Below are 25,568 nucleotides of genomic sequence, written 5' to 3'. Positions count from 1 at the left end.
AGATAATCCAAGGAAGAAGCGAAAGAAACTGTCTTAATAAGCTGTCTTAAATGTTGCAATTAAGATGTGGGTCAATTGTTGTTCTTGCAAATAAAGCCAGAATTTTGGTTCATTTACCTTAGGAAATATCCCTCAATTATGGATGGAAAGCTAAACTGGTAAATGGATAATCTGTTCATAATCAGTTTCATGGTGCTTTGCTTAAGGCTCCAGGAGTCTAGGACATGAAACAAATAGTGGCATTTAGAGGTTCATATGATTATTTTTATGTGAGTTTGTGTCAGTTTGTACAGCAGCTGTCATAGTTGAAGTCTTAGAAAAATATTTTCTCAGAAAATTGAAGAGTTAGAAAAGAATTGAAGAGGTACCAGTAACTAGTATACAAGACATTGCTTAGATTTGTAAGTTTACACCACAAATGCACTCCTGAAACTTGGGAATTTACCAATTCTTGATGGGTTTGTCCAGGTTATGAAATGAAATTATCACGTGCCAAAAAAGAATTAAAATGACATAAAATAATGGATGCAATGCTTCACCTCCTGTATTTATAACTAACCATCCCAATTCGTTCACCATACTCCTATTTCTCCAGCTTCCGTTCCGAGTTTTGGAAATTTATATGGTGGGGGGGGGGGGGGGGGATTCAGTTGTATTAGCTTTGCGGTTCTATCCTGTACTAAGAGTAGAGGGGAAGTGGGGAGTGGGATTGCCAGATCCTAAGTTATACCCTCAATCCGTCCTTCAACGCACCACTGGCACCACCATGCTAACTGTAAACAGTGGGTACAGTAGGAGTCTGATATTGTGCATCCTACTCTTCACACTATCCCGTGAGTAGCTTCTGGTTCTTGGCCCCTAGAGTTTTTCCATTCATTATTCACCTCATATTTCTTTTCCGCCTGGGACCCTTTAGCTGCGGAGGGCAAGTTGGTTAGGTTGCGGGACCCCATGACACCGCTGTTTCATAATCGTGCTTTCCCCCCGGGTGAAGGCAGGCTTAGGTTCTTGTGTTGGGAAGTGGGATCCAACATCCGTATAGGCAGGATTATGGATGGCACAGCCATCCTCGTCTTGTTGGAATATAGTCAGCTGGCCTTGTATATTTCGGCTTCAGCAGAACATTTGCACTTTGGGTCAGATCCCACAGTGTTGGCGTTGTCGACCCTCTACAGTTTCATTTGAAGGCCGCTACTCCTGGTTTATGGATTGATGGGAAGCCGAGTTGGCCACGGAAACCTCAGATGAGGACTGGGAGAAGGCATTTCTCTTCACCCATAAGTTGCCGCTACCCTGCAGCGCTCAGGAAAAGAACTTTAAGATTTTGTTGTGGTGGTACCTTTCTTGACATTGACTTCATAAGCTCTTTCCAAACATGCTGGATGTTTGCTGGAGGTCCAGTGCAGAGGTGGGCTCCATCCTCCATATTTGGTGGAGCTGTTCCTTACGACAACCTTTCTGGACTTTGGTCTTTGGGGTTCATGATCAGGTCACAGGTAAATCTCTTTCTGCTACCCCTCAGATGGCTCTACTGTCTTTTGCCTGGCTCCATCTTCTCCATCAAAAAAGGCCTACTGCATCATTTTTTAGGTGCAGCTTTCCCCTATGGTTGAGTGGGTTCAGGAACTCTGGTTCATTCAGAGGATGGAGGAGCTGTTGGTGGGAAATTCGGCAGATCCAGGTAAGACCACTCGGTCCTGGTCTCCTTGGGTGATATTTCAAGAACCTCAGAACTTTCAAGACTTGTTTGAATGAAGGATTCAGGTCTCCTACTCTCTGGGAATGTTGTGACCGAATCTGTATTCAACCTCCCTCCCCTTCCTTTCCTGTTCTCTCTTTCCAGTTCTGCCCCGTTTTGCCTGGTGATTTTCTCTTTCTTTGTATTCAATCTTATTTCTTCTTCTGTTCACCCATTAGTGGTGGTGATCATCATCATTTGTAATCATTTTCATACAAGCGGTTCCTCCTGTTCATGTATATTTCATGGCATACAAAATTCTGGGGTAGTCACAGTTGTTGGGCTTTGGTTTGGATGCCTTTCAAAACACAACACGTGACTTGTCTGTACTGCAGGATACCATCTTTGTGCTCATGTACAGCTCCTCCTTCCCCCACTGATGTCAGCTCTCCAGGCTGTGACCTCTGTGTAGGTGCAGCAGGGAAGAGCTGTACAGGAGCACAAAGGTGGGGGCCAAGATCTGAGGAGTGAGCAGCACAGACAAGTCATGTGTTGTTTTATGAAATGCATCCAAACCAAAAGCAGAGAGGCATTTTTGCACTGCTGCTGTAATGGGCTTCTGCAACCTGTCTTTAGTGAAAATTAGTTCCCTGGTGACAGGTTCCCTTTAACTACTGTGCTCTTATCAATAATATTATGTTCATAAAAATCGGATTAAACATAAAATTACAAAAAATAATCTAAAGAACCTACACTGATCTAAATTAGAGAACGATACTTGATTTTTTTTTTAAATAATGTACTCTCCATTGATCAACATTTAATGGATTTTTGTAAGAGGTACACCATGCCACTAGAACAGTGTTTTACAAAATTATAGTATATCAACATGAAACATTTATTTTGCAAAAAACTTGATGATCACCATTAGAGAACAGTAATGACTATAGCACAGAGAAGTATTATAACTAAATGCTCTGAAGATTACAACACTCACCAATCACTACAGAAGTGTACAAGCCTTTGCCTTGAATGACTTGAGTACATCAGCCGCCACAGGACATCACGAGTCTCTCACACTGCTCTGTTGGGAATTTGGACCTCTCTTCTTCCATTCTCTTCCACAGTTCTGTAACAGTTGTGGGTTTCTAGGCTTTAACTTTGCCAACAAGGATTTTTCAGAGGTTTTCTATTAGCTTTAGATCAGGACTCTGTGTTGGCAAATTTATTGTTTCAATGTTTTCTGTTTCAAGGATCAGATATACTTGTTTTGCTGTGCGACAGGGGACATTGTCCTGCATGAAAATTGCTGGCTGATTGGGTAAGGAACGCAAGGAAGGAATCATGTGTTGCTGAAGAAGGTTCTAATACCTAAACATCTAATCTCCCTGTGTGTGTTTAAAGAGCTCTGGTAGTGAGGACAACCCTTTAGGGTGCATTCATACGGCCATCTGAGGGGGATGTATATGCGGCCGCATATACGTCCCCATAGACGGCAATGGCGGCCTGGCGGCCGAGCATGCACTATATTTCCCCATGTGTGCGGCCATCCACAGCTGTTCTCTATGGAGGGGGGATAGGCGGGTATACCGCTGTGTGAATGTACCCTTTCTTTCAGCTTGATGTTTGAATATAGTGCTCATAGCATACTACAGCCAGGGAGATTGCAGGAAGGATTAACACAAACTGCTATGCTTGTAGACAGATTTGCCATAGCAACTATGGAACTATTGAAACTATTTTTAGTAGGTTGCTTCATCACTTTCTGTTGTAGGCATTGTAAAATGTCCCTGACTCCCAGTGATCTGAAAATGAAAAATATATACTCAATGTCAGTATAATATATATATGAAATATATTAGTATATTGGGAGTCACTATATAAGCCTGAGATCATGTGAATTTTTGGCCACCTCCTGCTCTTCAATTTCTGCAGGCCTCTGGACACTAATGATTGGCTCTGACCGGCTTTGTTTCCTGTGGGATTTTACTTGCATCTCAGATCCTATATACTCTCTGTTTGATATATACATTTCACAAATATATTTTATACAGTATCTGCATATAGTTTAGCTTCTGTAGGTTTGTTCTAGATGAAAATCTACCATCAATATCAAGCATGATAATCTAGGTATATATATACACACACACTTGTGTGTTTTATTACTACATAACCCTCCTTCAAAGAATAAGATAAAAAGGATGAAACAATAGATTGAGGACAGAGTAGTATATCTGTTCTAAACCCATTATACGCCAAATCCCTTTGTAATTAAATGGTTCAAACAATAGGGATTGACTGATTGAAGTTTGATAGTCCTTTAATAAACATTTAGGAAATGTGTAAAGATGTGTTAATTAAAGACTATGAAACAGCTTTCAAGTCCATTTAGGAGACAAAGAAAGCAAAACCGTAAATTGAGCAAGTTAGTTATTTGTCCTTGTGTATTGAGAACAATACAAGTACATCACTGTTCACAAATACATTAGATAAATCAATCACATTTTCCCCTTGTTCAATAATAGGTAACTAGTTTCTGATATAACGGAGGGCCATCATAACCAACTACCTAAATACAATTAGATTGTTGAGAACCATGTGAGGCACAGTGGCCAACGGCTCACCATTTAAGGACATCTACCAACTGAATCGGGGATTGTAAACCAAGCACAAAAACATAGAGATGTGTGTCCCCTCTGGCAGGATCTGTTTTTTTTTTTTGCTTCCTATGCCATGGTTTTTTTTAAAAAAAGGCTTTTAAAATTATGCAAATTAGCCTGAGGGCCTCCACTCTCCATTAACAACTATGGAGCATAAGAAGCAAAGGAAAGCAGATCCTGACAGAGGGGGCACACACCAGTATGTCAGTTTGCTTGGTTTACAATCCTTCATCCTAGTGTTAGATGGCCTTTAATTCTACCAAATATCTTGTGAATGACTCCACAGACATTGAGTTATGCCACAAGGTTACTATATGTTAGAACTTCAAATTCATGGGAAAAGCAATTTAATAGGTTCACGCGTACTCAGAGGCTTTTAGAAGGATTTGTTTTAAATTTTTTGTAATTTTGAATAACCTGACATCCATATGTTAACTGGAACTAGATTTGAAATCATGACAAAAACACAGGGGGAGATTTATTACTTCTTCTATGCCAGATTCCTGGTGGGGCGTGGAGTGGGCAGCCGTTCCGACCTGGCGTAGTTTTTCACGCCTAAGCCTCTTGATGTATCCGGCGTGACGAGAGGGTGCGTGGCCATTATCATACACCAGCACAGGGGCTTACAGAACAAAAAAAATTTTACTTTTTACAACGGGCCTAGCTCCACGGATCAGTTTGCTTCAGCTTTTGTGAGCCAAAACAATGGGGCACATTTACTAAGCTCTGTGCGCCACATTTGTATTACACACGACCCTTTTATGGCCAAGCTGCACTATGCTTCATGCGACACAAATTAGGGGGAGTTCCAGTGCTCAGTTGGAGCATGCGCCAGATTTAACATGCAAAGTCCGACAGAATTGTGTTGCTCAACCCATGTTAAAGGTGTACCAAAAAAATAAGTGCATTCTGTTGGAGCTGTGCAGGGCGTGCCAGATTCATGAAGAACGTGCGCCACAAATCCTGAATATGGAGCACCCTGCACACTAAACAGGTATACTGCATTCAGTGCACCTTCTCTACATCTGTTTTTTGCTAATAATAACTGATAAAAAAAAAAAAAACTTATGCTACCTGCATACAAACATTTTTTTTTCCTCTGCACAGAAACCATAGATCTCTGTAGTCAGTGTGTTTTTTAAGTTTTTTAACAGCATGTCCATGTAAACGGTACGTCTGTCATGCATTTTGGTCTACGCAAAAAAAACGTAAGTCTGGTTAATGATGTCAGTAGCTTGTCTCAACTGTTACCTTGCAATGATCCACAAGTATTTTTCACTTTCCTATTGACTTCAATGAGAGGTCATTGCCGCAAACACAGGCATGAATAAGGAGCTCCTCAAAGTCTTTTCTCAGGGGAACTAGGCTCATACACAGGGCAGAGGAAACCATAGCTTTGTGTATGAGCCCATAGAAATAGATGAGGACATGAGCTAGCTTAAAAATTAGCGGCTTATTAATTATAATTCCTTTTTTTATATAGCGCTACACATGTTTTGGAGTGTACGAGGAAACTGAGGGACCCGGAGGAAACCCCGGCAAACAGGGAGAGAACATGCACATGTGTGAAAAATATGTGTGCATTAGGGTGTAGTATGTGCATGCTACATGCTGTTATCATTACCTTATTTTGAACATTGAACTGAAGTGTTCTCTTTAGATTGAAAAAAAGATTTTGCTTCATAAAATATTCTTTAAAACTAAAGCCATGCTTTTTAATGTCTTAATGCATACTCAAGGGTACTGAAAAGCTGTCAGCTGTCAAAATAAATTAGGATCTGTCAAGGAAAAAATGATTTACCATTTACATGGTGATTACTTCAAGTTGTCAGGCAGCATTTGAGATGTTGTTATTAATTTACCGTACATACTCTTGTATAAGCTAAGCTTTTACGCTCATACACAGCTTATACAGGAGTTTATTAAAAAACTAAATCTTACATACTCACCTTCTGATGCTCTGCACTGCACTGCTCCTCCTTCTCCTCTTCACTCAGACTATGTTAGTGCCGTTTTATAGTGTGTGTTGGTGGGCAGAGAGCATGCACGCTATACACCCAGGGGCATTTTATTAATGGGGGACTGCAGGGCATTTCATTCTTAGGGGGGCTGCATCGGGCATTGCATTCTTAGGGGGGCTGTTTTGGGCACTGCATTATTAGGGGGGCTGCATCAGGCATTTCATTATTAGGGGGGCTGCTTTGGAAAATGTATTACTAGAGGGGCTTCATTGGGAATTTTATTACTTGGGGGCTGCTGCAGGGCATTTTATTACAAGGGGCTGTATGGGGCATTTCTTTATTGGGGGAGGGCTGCATAAGGCTTTTCATTACTGGGGGAGTCTGCATGGGGTATTTAATTACTGGGGGAGGCTGCTGGGCATTACATTACTAGAGGAGGCTGCATGGGGCATATCATTACTGAGGCAGGCTGCCGGGCATTAAATTACTAGGGCAGGCTGTGATCAATGCCTTTCCCACCCTAGGCTTTTACTTGTGTCAATAAATTTTCCCAGTTATTTGAGGTAAAATTATGGGCCTCGGCTTATACTTGGGTCGACTTATATTTGAGTACATAAGGTAAAAAGACTTACTTGGTTTTAAAATATGTTAGTTTCAAGTTATCCCTTTCCCATATATCTATGTATAAATGTATTAATGCTTATGGAGAAAAAGTAATTTTTTAGAAAAGGTCTTTTTTATTTTGAGACTTTCCAAGATGCAGGTTAAGACAGCGTTGTAAATGCAAGCTGAAAATTTGCACCATAGTCTGCATCTGACCGGTCACAGGTGTGCGGAAGGAACGCCCCTGCACTGACCCACTGATTTGCCCAGCAAGACCCCCTTCCCCTTCACACCTCTCCATGCCCACTTGGGTGTGGGCCAGAAATTTGGGGCTATTTCAGGGCTTGTACACCACATTTCAGACATACAATCCCTTTTAAATGTGGCCCATTATTTATCCTTGGATTTGGGTATTAATTAAATTAATTCTGTAAGGTCTGAAGGAGAGCAGCTATGGCTGTTATGGGAAATTACAAGTAGAATGGAGCAGTGTTCAAACAGAAACATAGTCATTCTATTCAATATTCTTGGCCTGAGGGGCAGCAGCAAAGCGCTTAAAGAAAGCCAATAAAAAATGTATTTCTTGATTGTCATACCCTAATAGTCAAGTTTGTTTATTTTTTTTTTTAAGATTGTCTTTGGTTATAGTCTAAACTTTATGATACAAGATTTTATAAAAGTTGTTGTTTTTATTCTCATTATTGTGCTTTGCACAACTGCTTTACATCCACGGACTTTGAATGAAGCCGAAATTTACATGCTGGACCTCATTTTATTTATACTCCTTGCTGCAGTCTGAAAATTAGCATGTGTCCCAGCAGATAGGTATACAGTGTTTAAACATTTTTTGCCAGTTTACCATATACCTATGGCTAGATTTCCCAGTGGCTAGACTATGTTGGAAATAATGATTTAAGTGTGAGTTGTGTGTATGTGCGAGGCTTAATAATGCTTCATTTGCAATATTTGTCAAACTGTCAGTTTGGAATGCAACAACCAGTGTCCATATTTGTTTTTGGGGTTGCCTACTTGACCTCTCTCAAAATAGGGTCATAGGTTAGTTAAGGAAGAATTTGAAAAAGGATGTGATTCTGGCTAAACATTTATCAAGTCTAAACGATGGAATCCTAGGTATACAGTCCTTCTTTCTATTACCATTGTATTACATAATGTAGTACCAATAAACAAAAAAGAAAAGTCAGCTAAATATGGGTCCTACCCATAGAAGCCAGCAATATATAAAGAAAATTGCCCAGAATTAATATTTCATGTAGTATTGAATTTCATATTAAAAAAGGTTAAGATGACAGGTGTTAAAGATGTAAGATTAAAAGTGGTTAAAGATGTATTGAGCAGACTTATGGTCAGAGCTCTCTCCAAACACAGCAGGTGCAGCCACGTGTGACACCCACGACCAGACATAGGGGGATTTTGGCGGGGATCTGTCACGGAGCTTGCACTTACCTTCACTCAGCCCGGCTCGGTGTATTCCAGTGCGTTCCAGGGAACTTCAGCGCAGCAGCGCCACCTGGTGGACGTCGGAGGAACTGCCTTAATAAATCCCGGCCGGACCCGAATCCAGCACAGAGAACGCGCCGCTGGATCGCGAATGGACCGGGTAAGTAAATCTGCCCCATAATGTTGACACGCAAAGGAAATCATCAAAATGAAACCAGGGACACTTATTAATAGATCCAGGCTCTGTGACTGTGGTAATCTTCTTATATTTGTTATTCATGGCCTCCTTCCTTCTAAAATCAACTTTAATAATTATTTTAATGAACCTGAAAGCCTCTGGAAGGTGTTTCCAGAGCCCTTTAGTGCTGTAGCTTCATAGACTATTACAATGAGCAGTGAAGGTCTCCCATCCACCTGCACTTCCTGCTGCTGCTAGTTTACACAGGCAGGCAAGGAGGGAGAGAGCCGGGGCTGGGGGTTACAGGTTCTGCTCATTGTAAAAGACTGTAAATCTGCAGCAGGTTCGTTAGCATAATTTCAAAAGTTTATTTTAGAAGGATGGAGGCCATGGATAACAAATATAAGAATATTACCACAGTTACAGTGCCTGGATCTACAAGTAAGTGACCCTGGTTTATCATGATCTCCTGGGAGATGCTCAATTGGGTTTAGGTCAGGGCTCTGTCTGGACCTGGAAAGAATGGTCGCAGAGTTGTTCTTAAGGCACTGATTTGTTATTATAGCTGTGTGGTCTGGAAGAGGTGTTTATCCAGGATATCTCTACACTAGTGCTGTGAAAGTACAGCTTGTGACTGCACCCTCAGAATTAACACCAAAAAGTTCAATCATATATTTCATAGTCTGGGAGTACTTCATGTGTTTTTTTTGGTAAACTGTATGTGGCTTTTATATCTTGCACTGAGGAGAGGCTTTTGTTGGCACACTCCCCACCAACCAGTAACAGTTGACTTTGTGGAACTTTCTCCCCCTGTCCCTATTGCATCTCTGGACCTCAGTCACAGTGATCTTGGGGTTCTTCCTTACCTCTTTCACCAAGGCTCTTCTCCCACAATTGCTTAGTTTGGCTGGACATCCAGGTTGAGGAAGAGTTGTGGTCATCCAAAACCTCTTCCATTTAGGGATTATGGAGGCAACTTTGCACTTAGGGACATTGAGTGCTACAACATTTTTTTTGTAACCTTGGCCAGATATGTGCCTTGCCACAATTCTGTTTCTGAGCTCCTTGGGCAGTTCCATAGACCTCATGTTTGTCATGTGATCTGAAATGCCCTGTGAGCTTTGAGGTCTTAGATAGACAGATGTATGCCTTTCCTAATCAAATCCAGTTTAATTAAACACAGCTGGACTCCAATGAAATATGAGAGTCACAGCAAAGGGTCTGAATACTTATGACCATGTGATATTTTAGTTTTTTCTTATTTAAATTAGATAAAATATCTACATTTCAGTTTTTTTCTGTCAAGATGGGGTACAGCGTGTACATTTATGAACAAAGAAAATGAACTTTTTTGAACTTACCAATTGGCTGTAATGAAACAAACGGTGACAAATTTAAAGGGGTCTTAATACTTTCCGTACCCACTGTAAATTGGCTTTTTTATGTTAAATTTATTTTTTTAACTTCCTTTATAAGCATTATGTACAGAAACTAGAAAACACACCTTTCACTATTATTTGCTTATCGTAAACAAAATATTGTTAAAACACCTGGAAACCCTTTTCAGACTACACAAACATCACAAGAAAGGCTACAGACCAAAGACAACACAATTAGATGGAAATCCTGGCTTGGAGCTTTATTAGGTAAATTGAACTGTGTCTTGTAATCAAAAGCATTTGTAAAGATGATAATGAATAGGCTGAGATTTGCATATGTGTTATACTAGTGTACATAGAGATGTTTTATTTCTATATTGCTGGAATCGTCCAATAAAATGATTATATCTTATTCACAGGATGTGGATAAATGTCTGATCACTTGGGTGCCACTACTGTGGGAACAAAGCCCTGTGACAGAAGGTACATTTGCGGTCCACTATAAGATCTCAGGCAGGTATATACTAAGCAATAATAATAAATAAATCTATATTTATATAGCGCTGTAATGGGGAGTTATACAAACAAAGCAAGATAGAACAGATAAAGCAATAGGAGTGAGGGCTCCCAAGAGCCTGCAATCTATTTGGTAGTTTTTCTAAATCAACAGTTTTGGAAAGTGGCAAAGGTACACATGATGTTGTGTAAGGTTATTGATTACTAAACTGATTGGATACATTTCATGTGCTTTGAAGCCCCAGCTTTACAGTCAAGAGTGCACCATCTTGAAATGCCAATGCCATAGCTTCTCTAAAAAGACCTGGTGTCTGGAACAATAGTAACCGCACTGTCTTGTAGTTGTGGTGCTCAAAGTGGGATTCTCAATCCAATCTGTATCCAATCAGAAAACAAGGCACAGACATTCTGTATTCTTTTTTCTCTTTTTATTTTTCAGTGAGTATTTCACATGGTATAGCCTTCACCACAAAATAACGATAAAGTGCAAATTTTAAGCAACAGATCAAAAATGATAAAAAGTTGTATAGCAAGGAGTCTGGGTGAGGCTGTCAAAAAGCTCTTAAAAGACCGCCCCTTATTCAGACCAGGTGTCCTGTGACATATTTTTAGTTTCACCATACATTTTATATAGTGTCCATCTTATTTAAAAAGACCATAAGCCATACTTTTTACATGAACAAATAATGACAAGTCATTTTATGTACTGTAAATCACAGTCAATTTTTGTTTACTCTGTGTACTTCATTACTCATTCCTATCCAAGAAGAGTAAAATAAATTCCTAAATACTTTTGTGTGTGTATCATTATTACTAGTAAAATGTGACCTGTTTGTGAATTTCTATTGACCTGACATCTGCTGTGGGCCTTATGCACAAGTGGTTATACCCTGGCACAAGGGGTTTCCAATGTCTCAATAGCTAAAGAACCACATTTTTCACTGAGAGTCTATCTTAATGAAGACTGTGGTTCTTCAGCTTTCATATCTTGTTGTGTCCCTCCACCATAAGGATACATAGGGAAGATTCCTGATGTATTATACAGTGGATTGTGTTGCCTGATGCCTCCTTCTCCCCGTAAATGTGGTAGTGAAGTGAACATTGGCAGCATCCAGTGATTGGCTACTGCTGTTAGGGGGTTTCTCAGAGATATCACTGTTATGTCACATATATGTGCAGCGTCGGACTGGCCCACCGGAGTACCGGAGAATCCTCCGGTAGGCCCCGACGCTCCGATGACAGCGCGGCCCCGGCGCTCCGATGACAGCGCGGCCACGTTGCTCCGATGACAGCGCGGCCCCGGCGCTCCTATGACAGCGCGGCCCCCGGCGCTCCTATGACAGCGCGGCCCCCGGCGCTCCTATGACAGCGCGGCCCCGCGCGCCCGATGTCTGCTGCTGGTCTGGTGGGTCCCGGCATCCTGTGTTTCGGCGGTGACGTCACCGCATCCGCGCCGACACTCAGTGCGGCCTGTGTCTAATTGAGAAGGCGAGTTCCCGCAGCTGCTGCATGGTAAGGCCCTCTGTGTGTGTCTGTCTATCCTGGGGTGGGGGGGTAGGCCCTATTTCTATCCTGGGGTGGGGTGGTGGGGGGAAGGCCCTATTTCTATCCTGGGGTGGGGGGTGAGGCCCTATTTCTATCCTGGGGTGGGGGGTGAGGCCCTATTTCTATCCTGGGGTGGGGGGTTTGGCCCTATTTCTATCCTGGGGTGGGGGGTGAGGCCCTATTTCTATCCTGGGATGGGGGGAGGCCCTGTCTCTATACTGGCTACTGGAGGGACTGGGTATTACCCCTAAACTCACAATGCTGCAGCATTTCTCCTGTGCTGTGACTGTCCTCTTACTTAAAGAGCTACAGCCGCAGTACACATACATACATACACAGAGCTCCAGCCGCAGTACACATACATACATACATGGAGCTACAGCCGCAGTACACATACATACATACATACATGGAGCTACAGCCGCAGTACACATACATACAAACAGGGAGCTACAGCCGCAGTACACATACATACAAACATGGAGCTACAGCCGCAGTACACACACATACATACATGGAGCTACAGCTGCAGCACAGAGCCATACATGGAGCTACAGGGGCAGTACACAGCCATACATGGAGCTACAGGAGCAGTACACAGCCATACATGGAGCTACAGTCCCAGTACACAGCCATACACGGAGCCACAGCCGCAGTACACAGCCATACACGGAGCTACAGCCACAGTACACAGCCATACATGGAGCTACAGCCGCAGTACACAGCCATACATGGAGCTACAGCCGCAGTACACAGCCATACATGGAGCTACAGCCGCAGCACACAGCCATACATGGAGCTACAGCCGCAGCACACAGCCATACATGGAGCTACAGCCGCAGCACACAGCCATACATGGAGCTACAGCCGCAGCACACAGCCATACATGGAGCTACAGCCGCAGTACACAGCCATACATGGAGCTACAGCCGCAGTACACAGCCATACATGGAGCTACAGCCACAGTATACATACATACATGGAGCTACAGCCGCAGTACACAGCCATACATGGAGCTACAGCTGCAGTACACTGTAATTTAATAAGATGTTTTCCCAGCGATGATTGGACACAGTTAGTGTGCATTCACACTGCGGTGGGCCCCCTCCCCAAATTTTCTCTGGTGGGCCCAAGGTACACCAGTCCGACACTGTATATGTGCATTGATATCAGTGGAGAACCTCCCTATGCATAAGCTCAGCGGAGGCCGGGAGAATGCCGGCAAAATCTATGCCTTCGTCTGCCAGTATATGTTAATTTATACGCTTAAATGTAGGACAGGAACTTAACTGGAATATATACGCTGAGCGTAAACTAAATACGAGATGAGAATCTAGCCATAGCAATTTGTGCTCAACTGGACTAATTGCACTAAATGCTCAACCATTAAGTGCCCACAGACATTTTAATAGACAGCACAACCATAAAAACTAGAGCTTGTCCTAGTCATACTGTGCGCTTACTGGATTTCTCAGGTCGACCTCTGTGCCGGGTATGAAACACATAGTGAAATATGATGCAAGGAGTCCCTGCTTCCTTGAAAAATAAATTTACTGATTACCCATTTTAAGAGATGAATTCTGGAATCTTTGGTTACCAAAGTGACTCGTCTGTTATCTCAGATGTAATTATTATTGTATTTATACCCTGTAATGAAGGGCTAGGCTTTTTCTTATGTAGGTGGCTATGTTAGTGCCCAGAGGAAACCCCTAGTTTATGTTTCCCAGTGATTAGATTTTAATTTACATATAATGTATATTTTAAATTCTTTAGAGGACAATGGTAATCAGGTTATCAGAATTAATTGTAAGTAAATTGTAAGTCTTCCTAGATAATTGTCATAGTACCGATAATGTAATTGACTTACAGTAGTATTTTCAGTCACTATACATAAATAGCTAAATAGTTTCCTCATTTTTGGGAAGTAAGTGGCTGTCTAAGTGGTCTTTTACGTATCAATAAAACCTGGGTGACAGTAGATGCCACACTGTGGTACTCTGCTTTTAGCCCAGTTACAAATGATTAAAGGGCCATTTCTTAAATATACTTAAGATCATAAATAAAACATTCTCTAGTTCACTTTAAACAAAAATACAGCATATCACAGATATAATCAGTCCAGGTGTATACAATTTTGGGTGCTCCTGGATCCGACTGTAAATCTTCTATGGTCTGATTCTTCTAATGAAGCTTTTCTTGCCTGCAGTGCTCTCTGCCTCCTGCCCCTTCCAGCTGCATTACAAGACCAGCTCAGACACAGGCACATCCTGCCAGCAAGCAGAAGTGTGCAGAGACGTACTCTACAATCTACAGGCAAGATAAGGTCATTATCCTGGAGGGAGGCATATAGCAGGAATGACTCTTTGTGCTATAGTTCAGATGTAGTGAAGCTGAGAGTGTCATTGTGTTTTATATTCATTTCTGTCTCATCTCTCTTTTTCTCTGTGTGAGATACTAGTAGAATGTTCAAAAACTAAATAAAAGTGTAGATAAACTTATACCATGATAACCTAAGCACATTGTCAGCACACACCATCTCATAGCACTAGAGGGATCATGAAGTGTCTGTTTAGAGATTCCCCGCCCACACTCTGGAATCTTACACTGTTAAAACAGCAATTAAACTGTGTAAAATTGTAAAGTAAGGGGTTATAAATGATATTTATTGTGTAAACATCACTAGGGGATTAAAATTTCCAACTTTATTGCATGGGCAGACCCCTTCATAATTTTGGCTCATCTAAGGGCCAGTTCCCATCTGCGTTTTGGCTTTTGGATTACAGATTTTAAATTAAATAAATGTTTTTGTTTTAACTGATACCTTTTACAAATCCATTTAAAACATGTGATACTTTCTTTCCGTTACAGTCAGTGTACGTTTTTCATTATTTTATAGCCACCCTTATTTCAACTATCTGCTTTAAAAATGGAAGGTCTAATGGAAGATGTACAGATACTAAAGACACCATTGCAAGCCTATTAAATGGTAAAAAAACTGATTAGGAAAGCCAGCTCTGCCCTGGGGGGTCCTCTTGACACAGTGCAGGTGGTATCTGAAGGGAGGACACTGTGTAAGTTGAAATCTATTCTGGAGAATGGCTCCCATCCCATGCATGAGACTGTGTGGCATTGGGGAGCACCTTCAGTGACCGACTGCTTCACCCCAATTGTGAGAGGGAGCTTTATCAGAAGTCATTTCTCCCTGCTTCGATCAGGCTGTTCAACAAACAAGGCCCAAACAGAAGTAACCTGCGCCCCCCATCTAACCAGTCCCTGCAGGTCCCATCCACCCAATATCAAACTGCTGATCATTGCTTGTCTTTTTATCCATTTTTTTCATTTATACCTAATATTATTGTTCTATCATTGTTTGTACTGTAGTCTGTGTATTTCCTCTGCTGTTTGTAACACTGTGAATTTCCCCATTGTAGGACTAATGAATGATTATTTTATTTTATCAGAGAGGCAATTCTATCTTTTTGAACAGGATAAAGATTGAGTATTTTAATTTTTAAGACATTTCACCAAAGTACGACATGCAACAAAAAAACAATCTCTGTAGACCTGGTGGTTATGTGATTGTTGTGTCTGCAGGGGCATATCAGAACCGGTGTTTCCGATCAGAACCAGTACAGCTCAAACTTTTCCCCCTATAACTGATGTTGTAGATTAAATTTTTTAATTAAAAAATTGTGAAAATGTCCATCAGGGGTATTTTATGACCTCATAGGGGACATATAAAATAAAGAAAAAAAAGACACCCACATATTATATAAACACATATCAAAATTTCCAATAAATGAAAAATAAATCCCCATCTACACTATAAAAAACATTGACTATACATCATATATATCAAAACGACTGACAAATAGGCAATTCATTTATAATGTTCAATTTTTTAACTAGCCCTAGGTGGGATGAAAAAAAAAACACTGCAAAGTAAGTTATAGCCCTTAAACTGCTATATACGAAAATGTGTTAAAAATGCCCCAGTCATTAAAGGGTTGGCATTTTGAACCCGTTTTTGACCGGTTTTACCAATTATCTTAATTAAAACGGGTCAAACACGGATGTTTCAAAAACACATGTATTTTTTAACGGACTGCTTAAAAACGGCCTACGTGCCGTCGGCCTTAGCCACAGTGTGGCCGATACAAATTAAATGTAGCTCCAATCTGCAGTATACAACAACTTGCTGGTATCAACGACTACTAATCCATCCTATGGTAAGTCATTAGTAGTGGTAGGTGCCCCAGAAAACAATTATTAGGGGGGATAAACATAAAAAAGTATTAGTCATTTTTCAGTGTGGTATATAGATGCGGTATATTGTGTGACTATGCATCAAAAAGCCCCCTGAATATCTTCCACAGAGAATCACACAGTCTTTGGCCAAAACCTTTTATATGTAATGGCCAATGTATGGCTACTGCCTTCTGGCTAAACCGCCACAGAACTCTCTGTATGTGTGACATCCCCCAGGAATGCTGAGCCCTCTGTCCCTGTGTGCATTCTCCAGCCCGTCTCCCGGCCCTGAGGCTACTAGCTGGAGCGATGGAGGAGGGGGCAGCAGCTGTCTGTGCGGCCGGCCAGTGAATCACTGTATACGCCTCCCATGTCTGGGAAGGAGAGGGCGGGAGGTGAAGAAGAGGGAATGTGGAGCACACACAGCAGTGACGTGCAGGGGAGGAGTGAACTTTGAAACCAAGAAACAAGTGCACATTGCCTGGGACGGGCGGCAGTGTGTACAAGTGGCCCGGAGTGTGCTGTGTCCACCCGGCTGTGTATGGAGCTAGCCCCGGACTCCTGAGGGGATTCCCGCGCTTTCCCTGGCACTCTATATCCCTGCACTGCTCCAGGATTAATAATCACTACCGCTACATGGATGCCGCATTACCCCGGTGATTAAAACTGCGCTTATAATCGGAGCTCGATTTACCAACCTGATTGCAGGTAATGTATGTTCTGCTGCCTATAGATGTATGTTTTCTGTAGATTTATATAGTGCTGTTATAAATAGCTCTGACATTGTGTGTGATCACTGGGGTGACATCAGCTGGAATGGGGATGCAGCAGTGAGTCAGTGTTGTGAGCTTCTGCAATGTATGGCACTACACGAGCTATTAATGGGTGGAAATGGTGGGTACACTGTGTACTCTATGTGCTGGCCCAGGACACAGTCATGTGGAGTTTATGTCTATATTTAGGTGTGAGAACCGGGCAGTGGGAAAGTAGAGAAGTGCAGCTAATACTATGTAGAGTAGTATTGTTACTATTGATGGTGAACCACTTCCTCTACTGCCTTTAATATGGTAACATCGCAGCTTCACCTTCCAGATCCATTCATTCATATGTAGGGAACTGTTCACACTCCACTGGACATTCTTATCCATACAACTGCTTTGCAGATCCAATAGTAAGTATATTCAGAAATATTTATGTATGCGACATTGTAATGTATAGGTCTGCTAGCAATTGTACTGACTAATAGAGTGTGGAATTATAAAAATGTGAACTGGCCGAATGGCTCTCTGCTCTGCGCATACATTGGTGACATATGGATTTGGAATACCATCAGTATGGGTACACTAGCGCCCCCATGTATGGGACCCATGCAGATGGCTAAGGGATGTGGTACTAAGTAATGCCACAGTTGTTTTTATGCTTTTTGTTACTTTTCGGACAAGATTCCAGAGCTTCCCCTTGTTGGCACTATTGTCATGTTGTTGGCCATTTATTACTTATTCAATAGTCTGTGAATGGCTTTGGAGGGAATACTCCCCAAGTAGTTGTTTAGTTATGTCACTATTCTGCTATTGTGTGCATTATTTTAATGGTACCCTTAGTTTTAGCTGCTATCAGACAATGTCAGTGCTAAATAATACTATTGGGGTCAGAAAGTCTATTTTGAGGCTTGTTGATGCCATCAGTGGTCCACCACCAAGTATCTTTAGGCTTCAGTAACATTTTCTAGTTGTCCTATATCTTGGTTAAAGTTGCGCTGTGATATGTTTCAATGCACATAAGATGGATTTTTGTGTATGCTACAGTATTCATTCAATTCTTTGGGTTAGATTTTGCTTATACAATGCAGCTTTTTTTGTGGTGCAGATTTTGAGTTCATGTCAAATTTCAGTTGTGGAACTGATGTTGATTCCTATTCAGTTTGTCTCTATAACCTGCGTCATGTGTATGCCTCATATTTTTGATCCTGATGAAGACTTTTACCCATCCTCCTTAATATAACCAATAAGCTAATCTCTGGACTGCTTGTAGGCTTTTGTTGTAGGGATTTTATCAGCACACATGAGTGAGTAGATGAAACCTGCTGCTTGATCTGGTTTTGTCTTTTGAGCTTTGCCCATGAATGGCTTGTGTCATGATGTTGGCGACTGGACTTTACACAGAAGGTCGAGGCTTTTGAAGTGGACTGAATGCTTAAGGCAGAAGAATGGCCTTGATGATTGTGTTTTGGCATAAGCCGAAGGACTTTCTTTCCCCACTAAAAATATCCTCGGCATCAGCGTTGATAAGAAGCTTCTTAGGTTATATCTGCTGAATTAGTATTTCAGAACATGTTTGTGAAAACCAACAGGATTTTAATAAATGCCATAACCAGCATTTGTGTGTCCACCTTTAGAACTTGTTAACATGTCAGTCTTTCAATACGTGTTCCCATTTCACAGGGAAGGCGTTGTGTTTTTTTTTTGTTTTTTTTTGTGACAATGTTACATGAAGAATATTTGTCTGATGTTTTGAGATGGTTTCTTATTACGGTAGTTGCTCTGCTTTTGTACAGTAGCTAGTGCCACCCAGTGGTCACATTATCCTGGTGAATAGGGCAAGGATGACATGTACCATTGTGAACTTTATTTTGAATAAGAATAACTTACTAAAAATCAAAGCAGTGGGACATTAAAACTGTTTTGATCTACTTTAGTTCTTGAGGAGTCCGCTTCTAGTTTCTACACCATACATAATTTTCACATTCATATTCTATACATATGTGTATACATATTCTATAACCATATGCACTGTATATTGACTGTTTATTACAGTCTATTGGAGCAGTACAATAATCTTGGAGAGATTGATAGTTGCATGTGTGTAGGAAAACAGAGAATCCACTACAATAAAGCAGTCCCACACTGCTACCAACATCCTTTACAGTCCTATTTTTTGGACAATTTCTGTGCAAGGGACGAATGTACCCTGCAGGAAGCTGTGGCTTGTGGGTAAGAGAAACCCAAACAGTATATTTACGAATAAAACCGCCTTGTGGATTGCTTAATGTGCTTATTACAGAAAAGGCATCACTGCTCACTCCTGATCTCCAAATTCCTCTAGCTTCCAGAGCAATCTGTGACCCCCGCTCACGTTTCACTTGGAAGGGATTAATTCTGTGCAAGATAAACAGAGTTGTTACAGAAGCAGCTATTCTTAGATACATCGTGACCCATGAAACTAATCCAATGCAAACATAATCAAGAGTAAATCCTCTAATATTGTACATCCCATAAGCTGCAAAAGGGTCGGTAGCAGGGTTTGTACATAGTGCACACATGTGATGACTTGTGTGGCACATAGTATTTCTAGCACATCTGTCAAGGTTTCTTATATTTTAACTAAGGGAAAAGCACAATTTTTTAGAATTAGAATGGGCTTACTCTATTTCTGGCCCAACACTGAATTGCATTGTTCTGTATTCTTTGTTGATGTGTGTGTTTAAAAAAAAAAATACATATGTATGTGTAATATATATGTTCATACAGTACAACTTGTAGCCTGTTATGTACTATGTGTCACTCTGCGCTTTGGAATTGTGGAATCTTTTTCCAGTACAATATTTTTCCCTTCAATATGTGGATGAGATTCAATAAAATATGAATACTATAATATGTTGTACTTTTTCAATGTTCACTTCAGTATCACAAAATCTGATCATAGTAAACTTGTGAACATGCTGTTTAAGAACATCTATCTATCAATTTGGTTAAAAGTTTAATAACTTTTTATCACAGTAGAAGACCAAACTCTTTTAGCTATATTGTGGAGTATTTCTGTTTTATTATTATTATATGGCTATTCCTCAGATTGGGGATGGCTAGTGGTGCCATGATTAAAATGTAAGGAGGGAATCTGGTTACAATGGATAATGGTGTCACTCCCCATGCTGTGTTTACTGCAGGAGGCTCACTTTTGTTTGGAAAGAGCTCTTTGGACCCTGTATACTCTATATTTGCTGCATGGGTCTGTTGACTCAGCTGGCAGGAGGGGCACATTCCAGGTACTATGTCTTCACTCTGATGGTCTGTTTTGTCACAGTATGAATGTACATGTCACCATATGTATATTTCATACATTCATGGACTCAGATTTGTTATTTAAGCTTTTGAAACACTAAGACTAAGACTCTATTTGAAGAACCGGCCCAGCAACAGCTTGTGTTGTGGGTGACTGGGGGCCCTTTTTTGTGCTCTGGTGGCTCATGTGATCAGTAGCTTTTCCACTCTGTTACCAACAGCTGACAAACAGTTTTGTAGTGCAAAATAGGGACATCAATGTTTTATGAGCCATCTGTCAGAATGGACCTGATTAATAAAGAAGTGCCTGTGAGAGACAACTGGCCGCATCTAACACGCAGTGGGTCCTGTCCAGACTTTGCATTTATCTGTATGAAAAATCAGCTCTGCTTCTTGTCATGTGGAAATCACCCCAATCCGTATTCTTCTGTGATTCACAGGGGAGTCGGCAGCATTCTGCAGTGTAACTGTGCCAGTTGTAAGTTGGAAGTAGGACTGAAAAATGTGTTTATATTCCAGGATTGTTGCAGGACTTGGGGTAGGAACTGTGAAGTAGTTCATTTTTTACATGTATTTTTTACAGTCCTACATTTCCTAAGTTGTTCAAGTAATGTTGTTCACAATGGTCACAGTAGAGTATTGTTTCCGGTAATCTGCCTCTTCTAATCTTATCCACTACTGTATATTTTTAGTGGCGTATTATCTCCTTTGAATGCAATTTTGAGACCATCTAAGGACATGGACGCTTCCATTGAAAACATAATGCAGTAGTTGGCTCTATATGTATGGTAAGAGTGTCAGACATTGCAGTCATCCTCAGGTCCATGTTAATGTGTCACATTTGACGTGCTTTTTCCAGTTATTTTTAGATGTTATTCTTTCAGGCTGAGTGGAGTTTGTTTGTAAAATACCACAAGTATCCACATGGCATGTTACCCCATGAGAATGACACGTGGTCTGTCCAGTACCTGTCATCACTTCTACTTGGACAGTTTACAGTGAATACTTGTCCTGTGGCTGTGTTTCTGTTATTATATCTGTGGATCATATTTTAAATTGTATAATGAGATAAATGTGAGCTTTTATGACTTGGGGTAGGTGGCTGGTGGACAGTAGTGGATCATAAGTAGGCGGTTTGGGCGGTAACCCAGGGCCCAAGCCTCCAAATTTTATATACTGAAGGACCTTCGCCTATAAAATCCTCTCTCCCTGCTCTCAATACAGTCAAGGTACTCCTAAGGTCCTGTTAGAAGGGACGCATCCTCCATTACCCAAGAAGCTTGATTATAGTACCATATGTATTAGGTGATTCTAGACTTGTAGAATAATAATATTCATACAGCCCAGGGTCCATGTGATAATCCACCCCTGCTGGTGGTTTTGAATCTCCAATTGATCTTATATTAATGACATATCATATGAAAAATGGCTTTGATGTTGCCTCTCGCACAGTACAATAGTACATAACATAACATAATAGTATTGTAGATGCAATGCCAGCAATCTTATTAAATATCGTATAGATCTATGAATGATAGAATTACTCATATACAGCAGCTATTAAGTAGTCTGTAGTCTTCTTTTAATAAAGGATTTCCGTGTTTGCAGCTCATTTAGTGGTCATAGCACAAGTCTGCAGTATTTTTAGGTATGGAACCATTTCCGCTCACCTACACTTCACAACAGCTTAGCTATTATAGATGTTATTTATTGAAGGCCCTTTATTTCATTGTATTTTTGTCAAACTACATTTTGTTACATTGTTAGCTGCCCCGTCCCCTTGTGTTGTCTTGTCAGCCGGAGTCTAGCTGATGAATAAGAATGGCTTGTCAGTGCTGTCACAATGATTCTCATCCTGTCTAGACAGGAGTCTATTGGTGGAGGTGAGCTAACCACTTACCTCAGCAGAAAAAATATCAACATTTCTTTGCACACCCTGTTCATGATTGCTTAACTTGTAATTGATTTCTTTGCACATGAACATGGAGGAACTGCTTGTATCCATATAGGTGTGTTCCCCCAGTTGTGAAATAGATCGACGTTTAGATAATATGTTCCCGCTCCAACTTCCCTAACTGGTGGAGCATGTTGTTGGTAGTCATTCTGAGAAGAACATACATTTCTACAACATTCAGCTAGCAATAACAATAAAGTGATTCTTGAAATCAGAAATGAAAGTTTCTTATTAAACCGAAGATCTTTATTTAATCCATTCTCTATAGAAAGTTATCAATATATACTAGTAACCAGAGAAATAACTTGCACAAGGGTCCATGCCCAAAGATGGTGGGTGCACACTTCCTCTAAGTCTCCATGCACACTGACGTATGCTCACCCGGCCGCAGCGCTGGAGAGGAAGAGCTGCTTGTCTCATCATAGGAAATAGTGCTGTACGGCCATTCTTGCAGCCAGATATGGAGCAGGCCCTGTCTTCTTTGTGGGAACGGAACATTGAGCACACATTGGGGCAGATTTATCAAGTGTCTGAAAGTCAGAATATTTCTAGTTGCCCATGGCAACCAATCACAGCTCAGCTTTCATTTTACCAGTGCTCATGAATATTTTAAAGGGGAGCTGTGATTGGTTGCCATGGGCAACTAGAAATATTCTGACTTTCAGACACTTGATAAATCTGCCCCATTGTTCTCTCCGTATCTAGTCTGGGCACCATACTTGTCTATGGGGACATACATTGGATATACATCCCTCAGACGGTCTTGTGCATCTACGGTATGTATCAATCCACAGATGTCAAAATGTCTACACGTAGTTTAATCGCCCATAATCAGTTGTACAATAATATTATATGTGTGTGTGTGAGATGGTTCACCAAACCTATAAAGAAAAACAATATAACCAGTTAATGTATAAAAATATATCATATTTATTTTGTAAATATTTGACCTAGTTAATACATAACAGTACAAATATCTCTTGAAACCATTTAGTTGATAATCATGTACCTTTCCATTGCGTCCCCCATGACGGCCCCACTTGGAGGATGACCCCTTGACCTCTGTAGGGACAGGAAGCAGAGAAGTTAAATACCCACCCCCTGCATCTACACTCCAGTGTCTTCCTGTCCCTACACAGGGCAGGTTGTAGAGAAAATCTCTCCTCCGATCCTTCCATCCAAGAGGGACAGTGAGAGGGGAGCATATGTGGCGCGGGGATCATCCTCTTACCCCTCCGGTCCAGGACAGCGATCGGTGCAGATGACCCTTCCCTTGTCGGCATTTTTTGGGCCGGTAGTTCCGGCTCTGTCCGCGACCCCGCGAGGTTTACGACACCCGGACTTCAACAAAATGGCGGCGGCGTGTCTGACACGGCCGCCAGTGACAACTTCCGGTGGCGCACCGGAAGTGAGGTAATCTGTCGCAGAGTCCGGAAACAGGCGCGTGGAGCGGTAAGATTTAAATGTAGCGGGGACGCACAGTGATCTGAGGTCTAATACGTTAGGTGAACTCAGCGTTGGTGATCCTTAAACTCAGCGTTTGTGATCCTTAAAACTCAGCGTTTGTGATCCTTAAAACTCAGCGTTTGTGATCCTTAAGCAGGGTAAGATACCTATACAATGGCGCTCCCTGTACAATGCATTGTGATGGCCAGTTTAGTAAAAACAACGCTGTATATCTTCCAGGAGTAACATACCGGGCCATCTTTTTTGCCTTACCTCACGAGGCTGTGTGCTAAAGGCAAGTATGTACCATATACCTTATAGGTATATATATGTCATATTTTGACACATGCTTATATATATGTGTATGTATACATAGGTGCTGTATATAACCATTGGCAGTATTGAATCCTGCACCATGGAAGCTGTGTCTATAGATCCCCCGCCTATAGCTCCTGTGAGTGGTTTCGGGGTGTCTATGTGTTACTGTGGGTTATATCCTAACATACACAAGTATTTATGTTACTATTTAATAGTAATACTGTTCTCCTTCTCTGTTGGTAGGAACCGAAAGAGAAGGAGAAACATAGAGATCCGAAGGATTTGCCTCCAAAAGATGCAGCAAAAAGAAAAGTCACCTCCCGCCGATGCAATATGTGCTTTAATAAGTTATCTAATGACTATAAGAAAGCCATCTGTAAAGACTGTATTGATAGCCTCTTAAAAGAGGAGAAAACATCATTTATGGACGAAATGAGAACCTTTATTAAGGGGGAGGTGCAATGTTCATTAGCTTCATCTTTAGCTAATCTCTTGCCCCAGGAGCCTTTATCAAAAAGGCAAAGGGTAGAATACCAATCTGAGTCCGAAGCTGAGTCAGTTGATGATTCAATTAAGGATTCGATAGACTTAGACTCTATTCCATCCACATCTGCTGTTAAAATGGAATCCAGATACTTGTTCATGTCAGAAGATCTAGAGCCTCTATTAAAGGCCATGAGAGACACGCTTAAGATTGAAGAAATAGAAGAGCCAAAATCGATCCAGGACGAGCTTTTTGGGATTCTTAAAGCAAAAAAGAGACGGGTCTTTCCAATCAATAAAACCCTAAAAGATCTAATCCTTGAAGAATGGAGAGATCCAGAAAACAGAATATCTCTATCAAGAGAGTTTAAAAGTCGTTTATCCTTTGATGAAGAGGAATCGAAAATCTGGAATTCCTTTCCAAAAGTGGATATCCCAGTAACAAAAATTGCAAAAAAGACCGATCTTCCCTTTGAAGATGCTATCCAACTAAAGGATCCCATGGACCGGAAAGCAGATGTCTGCTGAAAAAAACATGGGAATCGGCCATGTGGAATCTGAAGTCTAATATTGCCACAACATCGGTGTCTCGTACCCTGTTTTTCTGGTTGTCTGAACTAGAAAATCATATCAAGGATGGTACTCCAAGAGAAATTCTCTTGGAAACCACACCTATACTAAAGTCAGCAGCTGCCTTTGTCGCGGACGCCTCAGCAGAAGGGGTAAGATTCAGCGCAAAAGAAGGGGCACTTTCTAATTCAGCGAGAAGAACGCTCTGGCTAAGACAATGGACAGGAGATTTCAGATCCAAATCCAAATTATGTGGCCTTCCTTTTCAAGGAGAATACCTCTTCGGACACGAGTTGGACACCATCCTCGAAAAGGCAGCTGATAGGAAAAAAGGCTTTCCTGAAGCAAAAGTGGGTCAGAAGAAACAGCCCTTTCGGGACCCAAAAGAGAAGAAATTCCCTTATAGAGGGAAAGGAAAGCAGGGGAAATGGAGTTACCCAAAAGGAGGCAGAGGAAGGGGCTTCCTCCTCAGCTCCAGCAACACCACCCCATCATTCAGGAAATGACGCCAGA

General features: G+C 41.3%; 1 protein-coding gene across 3 annotated transcripts in view; it reads left to right on the top strand.

Moving 5' to 3' along the window:
• RASGEF1B (RasGEF domain family member 1B) overlaps positions 1 to 25,568 on the top strand; it is a 267,226-nt gene that overhangs the window by 223,576 nt on the left and 18,082 nt on the right. The window contains exon 1 of one of the 3 annotated variants that reach the window (XM_072114546.1): positions 16,602 to 16,934. The exons of 1 other annotated variant lie outside the window; for it this stretch is intronic. The gene's annotated coding sequence lies outside the window, so the exon portion shown is untranslated. Of the gene's footprint in view, positions 1 to 16,601; positions 16,935 to 17,241; positions 17,398 to 25,568 lie in introns of those variants that run through there. One more of the 3 variants, XM_072114555.1, reaches the window with a different exon arrangement.

This window comes from Engystomops pustulosus, chromosome 1, assembly GCF_040894005.1.
Source record: "Engystomops pustulosus chromosome 1, aEngPut4.maternal, whole genome shotgun sequence".
In the NCBI taxonomy this organism is placed as follows: Eukaryota; Metazoa; Chordata; class Amphibia; order Anura; family Leptodactylidae; genus Engystomops; species Engystomops pustulosus.
Note: the sequence above shows the minus strand (reverse complement) of the source record. Positions and strands in the feature narration are given on the sequence as shown.